The sequence below is a fragment of the Ascaphus truei genome, chromosome 2 (genome assembly GCF_040206685.1).
Source record: "Ascaphus truei isolate aAscTru1 chromosome 2, aAscTru1.hap1, whole genome shotgun sequence".
Classification (NCBI taxonomy): domain Eukaryota; kingdom Metazoa; phylum Chordata; class Amphibia; order Anura; family Ascaphidae; genus Ascaphus; species Ascaphus truei.
The window spans coordinates 199,350,137-199,358,039 of record NC_134484.1 but is presented as its reverse complement, the minus strand read 5'-3'; the positions used below and the strand labels follow the sequence as shown (position 1 = coordinate 199,358,039).

At 41.0% G+C, this 7,903-nt stretch overlaps 1 long non-coding RNA gene across 3 annotated transcripts in view; it reads right to left on the bottom strand.

Moving 5' to 3' along the window:
* LOC142487094 (uncharacterized) overlaps positions 1–7,903 on the bottom strand; it is a 174,914-nt gene that overhangs the window by 147,641 nt on the left and 19,370 nt on the right. For 2 of the 3 annotated variants that reach the window (XR_012799139.1, XR_012799141.1), the window contains exons 2-3: positions 3,103–3,281; positions 1–2,521 (exon numbers count right to left, since the gene is read on the bottom strand). The exon at positions 1–2,521 is cut by the window's left edge and continues 1,790 nt beyond it. This is a non-coding gene — a long non-coding RNA (uncharacterized LOC142487094). The remainder of the gene's footprint in view (positions 2,522–3,102; positions 3,282–7,903) is intronic. The other variant, XR_012799140.1, reaches the window with a different exon arrangement.

Sequence of the window (7,903 nt, the reverse complement as noted above, 5' to 3'; positions counted from 1 at the left end):
CAGGCACATTCCTGAACTCATAGGGAGCTGCTCTTTGTTTTCAGTGACAATTTTGGCTTTGCTCTGGCTTTCCTCATAGGTGTGAATACAAAACTGGTGCCTTTCAAAAACAAAATTTTGGTATCAAAATAAGCTTTACATGCCTACATCACTGTTTGAATTGTATTTGCTGCTTTTTTTAGGACAGTTGCATATACTAAACAAGCTCACTTGATTTGTAAAAGAAAGACTTCTGTGTGCTGAAAAGTATGAAGGCAGAGTGTTGGCTGACAGCTAGGGATTTTCAGTTTTGTACAGTGTCTTAATCAGTTCATTGAAAATTGCAACACAGCTGGAAAACTTTTATTAGTAAAGTTAGTCTGGGTCTTTAAGATGTTGGTCTTGAATATTCTGTGTGTTTGTGCAAATCACAATCTCTTCAGTAACCAAATCATATTATTATTCCTTTCTAGTATCTTCTATTTGGACATTGTCATGTGGTCCAGAGTTTTAGAAATGTTCTACCCACATTCTTCATAGCAAGAACACCTCAAAAGTATAATTGTAAAGAAAGAACTTTGAAATCTGTGCATTAATAACGCGTCCATCAGTCTCATTGCCAATAGGCAGATATCTAGAATAACGGCAGATTTATAATATCTGCTGAATAAAATCCTGCATATGTAATACATTTTTTGGCATTCATTAGAACAAGATAATTTTAGCTTTAGCTGATATTTTGGTGTGTATTTGTCTTATCAAGTTATTGAGTTAACAAGCTACACCAGGGGTCTGCAACCTTTCAAGCAAGGGCCTTTTTTTGTTTTTTTCTACGACCAAAATATTTTGAGAGCCCCAGCACATGCATGAATGTTAGTTTTGCGATGTACTATTGATCCAAAGATTGAGGGAAGCCCAAATACGTATTTCTTCAGTCGACTATAGGTGTCCGGCGGACAATTCCAAATGTCAAAAACAAACGGTTCTTCGTCCATTTTAGATCGGTTGTGATGTAGCGCCAAGGTAGATTTCTAGCTTTCCAGATGCTCAAGGTCATCTCCATGGTCTTTCAATTTTAAATTCCACAAACCTTTGGCCCACATGTCCGGCAATTCGAGTTAAAATTGTGCTCGATGAATTACAGCAAACGCTGACAAATTAAATTTGGAAATGTCTGCTTTAAGGGGTTTCAACAGAAATAACAAAGTTGCCTTTTCCTCTCTGAACTCTTAAATTCGCCCTGTAAATGCAGCTTACATGTTGGCAATGGTTTCTGCAAGGAAGTTAAGATTAATGTCAGTCATTTGTTTGTTATTGCTTCAAGTTTAGGAAATGCACCAATGTGCCTTTCTGTATGTCCCTTGCAAACAAAGCCAAAATTGCCGTATTTCCTTTTCCCTGTAGCTTCTGATTTAAGCACGTTTGAGTGAGAAGTTATATCCACCATGAAAGAGAATTTCTGTAACCAGTGAGGATCCGTTAGCACTGCATGTTCAGGTTCTTTCTCTTGCAGGAATGCCTTCACTTCCTTGAGACATGACGCAAAATGAATCCGCACTTTACCTCTGGAAAGCCATTGTACCTTGTTATGCAAGAGAAGATCGGAAAACTGGCTGATAACTTCTTGAAGAAGCTCATAAAACTGCTGATCATTGAGACCTTTTGCCATTATTTTGTTGACAATCTTCAAGACTAAATCCATTACTTTTGATATCTCCTCTGGAAAGCTTTGTGCGCAAAGTATATCTTGATAATGAAACCCCTGTGTGCTTCCTTCATGCTCGTGCCCCATCCCGAGCAATAGAAATTAATCTGTTGATGTCAATTTCTTTTTGTTTCAAGCATTCAGTAACAGCAGATGCAATGTCTTCCTGCCGAGTTCGTTCTCTGAGCGGCAATAATACGATCAATTCTTCTTGAGGTCCTTGAGCATTAACATCTGCTGAGGAGGGCAACCTGTGCAATGTCGTCCACATCGCATGACTCATCGCAGGCAATAGAAAACCCTAGTGCTGAATTAATGTCACTAACCTGCTGGCTGGTTACATCTGTGGCCATCTTTACAGTTCTGCATTTCAGTCTTCGCAAATAGTGGCATCTTTCTTATTGTTTTAACTATTTCGGTTTTGTTTTAAACATTTCTGAATAGGTGCTCCGATGTTTTAAAGAAGCATTTAATGTAGTCTCCACCTGTGAATGGTTTTCCTCGTTTAACCATCTCTTGAGCTGCCACAAAACTAGCAGTAGTTGTATTACAGTACGTGACGATTTTACCAATGTAGCAAGTGTACACTGTGTTTGCGGTGCTTTGCGCTGTAGCTCCTCTACAGCCTTTTTCTTGCATCACCAGCTGTATAGATTCCGGCTAACGTTTTTAAGCATGTTTTTTTTTAAAAAGGTCTTTCTGGGTTTGACTTTTTATTGATAGTTTGTCGTTGCAAATGAAGCGGGAGTCCAGCTTGATTCAATATAAAATGTATAAGATTCAGACCACTCTTTGAAATTCTCAATGTTCATCTTCTATCTTTGTAATTTCTCCAACCTTGGACAAAAAATGCAAAATAAATTAAAATATGCTTGGTCCTGCGTATTTATTTACTTTCTTATTCCCCAACTCCCTCTCTTATACCACCCCTCTCTATCCCCCCTCATTTTCCCCTCACTCAATCCTCCCTTGTTAAACTCAATTCTTCCCCTCCCACCCACACAATTCCTCCCATCCCCTCCCACCCAATTATCCCAACCCCCCACTGACTTAAGCCCCACGCCAATTCCTCCTCTTCCACTCCCACTCAATTGTCACCCCACACAGTTCCACCCTTCCTCTCCCACCCAATTGTCCCTTGCTCCCCTCCACGCAATTCCCCTCCCACCCACTATTCCCCCCTTCCCCTCCCACTCAATTACCCCCACACACAATTCTTCCCTTTCCCTCCAACCCTCAATTACCCCCCACACTCCATTATCCTCCCCCCCCACAATTATCCCCCTCCACACACACACACACACACACACAATTACCACCTCATACCTCCACAGTCAATTATCCCCCCCACACACAATTACCCTGTTCCCCTCCAACACCCCACACTCAATTATCCACCACCGAATGATCCCACATACTTCCAGCACATGGAGTAATTCTCAAGAGTTCTGGTTGCTCCCCAAGCTCTTCAATCGGAAGTCATGTAATCCTGGTCCAAGTCTAAGGTATCAGAAGATGACCCTGGCACTCCAGAAAGACGCTGTAGGCCCTGACTAACCTCCTCACGGGTATTGTTGATGGAGCCAGCAGAGAAGCCCTGCAAGCAGAAGCGTATCTTTCAGGGGCAACCACACTCCTTTACCATGTCTATTTTGGCCTCCCAGACAGCTGAATTGCTGCTCCTAGCAGAAAAGGGTTAAAGGCCTCTAGTCTCACGTTGCGAGTGACACGTGATGTCCGTCAGGCCCAACGTCCGGCAGGGACAAGCAATACAATTTGTATTTTAAAGATACAATTATTGTCAGGGTTTGCAGTACAGAATGTGATATTTTTTGTCACGTTTTGTAGTGCAATTAGGGTTGTCAGGTAATTTCACCAAAAAAACTGGACACAATGGTGAAAGGTGCGATGCGCTCGACACACACACACACCTCTCTGTTTCATGCCGTTTCATCCGCTCCTTGGCCCCACCCCCAGGCTCCTGACAACTCTTCCTGATTAGCTGTGCTGGGTAATGCAGCCAATCAGGATGGAGGAAGATGCCCAGCCCCCAAGCAACCGCCCTGCTCTCTCCCTGCTCAGGGAAATCCCATGGCTCCCCAAGCTGGTCAGGTCCCAATATACAGAAAGGTAATACCGGACACATACATGTCCAGTATTAATTCTAACTTTTTACTGGACAGGACAGTCCGGTTCAATACTGGACATCTGACAACCCTACGTGCAATACATGATTTGGCTTTCCAATTTGTGCGTTTTTAGACAATATTGTAAACTGGATGAATCCTCAATTACGCAAATTTAAGATAAATATTTATTTAATGTGTTTCTTGCCCATTTCAACATGTATTTTTAACACTCAGATCAGTGTTCTCTCCATAACCAAAGGGGAAAACCTTTAAAATAAATGTTAGTTGACTAGCTTTAATTATCCAGCTTTCAGCTAGTAAGGTGTAGCTGTGCACATTGAGAGATCCCTCTTATTTATTTTCATTGAGTGATTTAATAATGGAGTCAGTTATTTCAGGGATAAACCATATAAAACTCTATTCTGTATGGTCACTGGTACTGCCTTAGTTAGCAGAGAAGAAAGTCCCTGCTGGATTTAAATGGGTGACAGAAGAAAATCTAACATTGGAAAAAGAAGTTGAGTCCCTAAGATGCAAAGTAAGGTACAATGGGCCATTTTTAATACATACTACTTAAGAGTACCTTTTATGAGCTATTTACTTGGATAGACCATAAGCGGCCTTACATCCTAGTCCCACAGTAAAATATGGCCTTACATGTCACATGTAGTTTAGCACTGCTTGCATATCTTTAGGCATTGGCTTTCAGTCAATATGCCAAAGCTGGAAACAGTGCAGTTATGTAATGCCAAATATCTATGGTAGGCTTTCAAAGTAGCACTGACACTTACTTAGTCTATAGTCATATTTCACATATGTTGCTGAGAAAGAAGCACGATACTTGACTATATTGAAAGTTATGCAAATTAGGCATTACCCCAATATTGCAAAAGCACAGAAAGATGTCTGTTAAGGTTAACAGATACCAAAAGATCAGGGCACAAACACAATCCAAATAAATAGGGAAGGGGGGTGTCCCTCTAACAGAGCATATGGCAGGAATAAGGAAAACACAGTAGTATGATATTGCAAATATATGTAATAGAGGTGAATGGATGGCAACTCACAAACATGAAATCTGCAGCAATGTGGTATAAAAATTGGTGTGTCTGACGTGGGGACCCTCCTCGTCCAAGGCTCAATCTTCCCTCAGACTTCAGTCTGTGAAGAGCAGTGCTCGTGGGTTGTAGAAAGTCCTTTATTCTCCTGTGTGCTGCTGCAGGAGCTGGCTCACTTGCTGGCTCACTTGCTTCCTGGTCTCTGCTGCTCTGGTCCGTGGCGTCACTCGTGACAAAGCTGTGAGACCCGGATGTTCACTCCCAGTGAAGGAGAATGGAGGACGGACGGACTCTACAACCCTTACAGTCATCCTATGCGTTTCGTTCTACTAGGAACTTCCTTAGGGATAATTGATAGTTAGTCATCAAGTTGATAATTGATAGATCCTTTTATTGCTGTTAGCTGTGATCTGACCCACAATAAACTTAATTTCTTATTAAATATTGTATAACGTGATACATAATGAATATAAATAACAACACTTTAATATATTACATTACATGTAAAATGTTTTTAACTAAATAATAAATAATTCAACCATTAATATATTGCACTCTTGTAGTATATACATCTCAACCCCGTTATAGCGTGATCCGCTACAACGCGGATCCGCTTATAATGCGCTCTGAGCGTAGCTCCCGATTTAAAAACATCTCCAAGTTTTTTTTTTTTAGCGAAATGGCCGCCGCGTGACGACTTACCCAGTACCTGCCGTTCTCTCGCATCTGCTCTCCCTGCTTCATCAGGCTTTGTCCATGTGCGCGGTACACATCTCCAAGTGTTTTGAATGAATTCATAGTTGATGAATGAATTAATATCTATGTCAATATTCAATCCATTCGAGTGTAAAGTGTTTAAATTGTAGATTCAAAAGGATTCTATTTTTGAAAGGTCAGTTAGCCTATTACCCCCTCTCCAATTGGAAGACACTAATTCTATTCCTAAATAGGATAGACCAGTGGGATCAGATCTGTGGTATTTTTTGAAGTGTAACAACATTTAAAAAAGTCCTGCGGTCTGCTGATCATCGATCCACTCTTAGATTCTTTTTTTTGTTTTGTTACTTTTTATTTAACATTTTCAAGACAGGTTCACACGATATTTAACATGTTATGTCACTATGTTAATTTTTTTTCTTTAATGTTCAATTTGGTCGCTTTTGGTCTCTAAATCAGGGGTGCACAAAGTTTTTGGCATGCGCCCTCCTGCCTGGGAGCCCCAGCGTTCACCCCCCCCCCCCCCTGTTAAATCCCGGCATCAAATCAAGCTGCGGGATGAACCGATTAGTCTTTCGCCCCTATACCCAGGTCGGACGACCGATTTGCACGTCAGGACCGCCGCGTTGCCGAAGAACCGGGTGGCAGCAGGTAAGGGACGTTACAGAGGCCTCACGCCTCCCCCGGCATTTAAGTTAAATGCTTTGTGGAAGGGCACGGGGCTTCTGTAACCGCCACGCCCACCCCCACCCCCCCTAGCAAATGTTGCGCTCCCCAGATTGCGCACCCCTGCTCTAAATGATCCCTGCTTCGGGGATTATCCAAATTTATAAGATTTTAACGTTTTTTTGCTTGGATTTGGGTAAGGATTGCCTTGGGTTAGCTTTCTATACTAGAGGAGCCTTAGAATAGTGCATCGAATTGGATGATTAGCAGATCGCAGGTCTTTTTTAAATGCAAAGCCTGTCAGTTTTGTAAAAATAAGTCAGATTCTATTTATTCCAACATAACGAACAAAAATTTCAAAATAAAACAATTTATAAATTGTAAATCAGATCATGTAGTATAGCTACTACTCTGTCCCTGCGGTCTTCAATATGTAGGCAGAATTACAAGACTCCAAAGGGTACGAAAATTAGAACATATTAGAGACATAATTATGGGTTTAGAATCCCATCATGTTTTGCTACACTTCAAAAAATACCACAGATCTGATCCCACTGGTCTATCCTATTTAGGAATAGAATTAGTGTCTTCCAATTGGAGAGGGGGTAATAGGCTAACTGACCTTTCAAAAAGAGAATCCTTTTGAATCTGCAATTTAAACGCTTTACACCTGAATGGACTGAATATTGACATATTAATTAATTCATCAACTAATGGCTTTCCGCCACCCCCAAATCCCCCCCGCCTCTTTTTTTCCCATTGTAATGGTTCTTTGTATATTAATTGTATGGCTATACAGTACATTATACTCTCTCTTGGTTCTTATGAGTGCAGTATACCCATTCATAACAAGTATATACTGCCATCTTGTAGTTGTATAGTAATATTACAAGAGTGTGCAATATATTAATGGTTGAATTATTTTTTTAGTTAAAAACATTTTACATGTAATTTAATATATTAAAGTGTTGTTATTTATATTCATTATATATCACATTATAGAATATATAATAAGAAATTAAGTTTATTGTGGGTGAGATCACCAGATCACAGCTACCAGCATTAAAAGGATCAATAGACTAACAATCAATAATCCCTGAGGAAGTTCCTAATAGAACGAAACGCATAGGATGACTGTAAGGGTTGTAGAGTCCATCCGTCCTCCATTCTCCTTCACTGGGAGTGAACATCCAGGTCTCACAGCTTTGTCACAAGTGACGTCACGGACCAGAGTAGCGGAGACCAGGAAGCAAGTGAGCCAGCAAGTGAGCCAGCTCCTGCAGCAGCACACAGGAGAATAAAGGACTTTCTACAACCCACGAGCACTGCTCTTCACAGACTGAAGTCTGAGGGAAGTCTGACCCTTAGAAAAGGAGGGTCCCCACGCCAGACCCACCAGTTTTTATACCACATTGCTGTCAAAGATTTCATGTTTGTGAGTTGCCATCCATTCACCTCTGACATATATTTGCAATATCACACTATTTTTGTTTTCCTTATTCCTGCTAGATGCGCTGTTAGAGGGACACCCCCTTTTCCCTATCCCTCCTTGCTTAATGTAAGCCATTGCCATTTCCTATCACTATTTATTTGTTTGGATTGCGTTTGCACCCTGATCTTTTGGTATCTGTATTGTTTTTCGAGGCAAA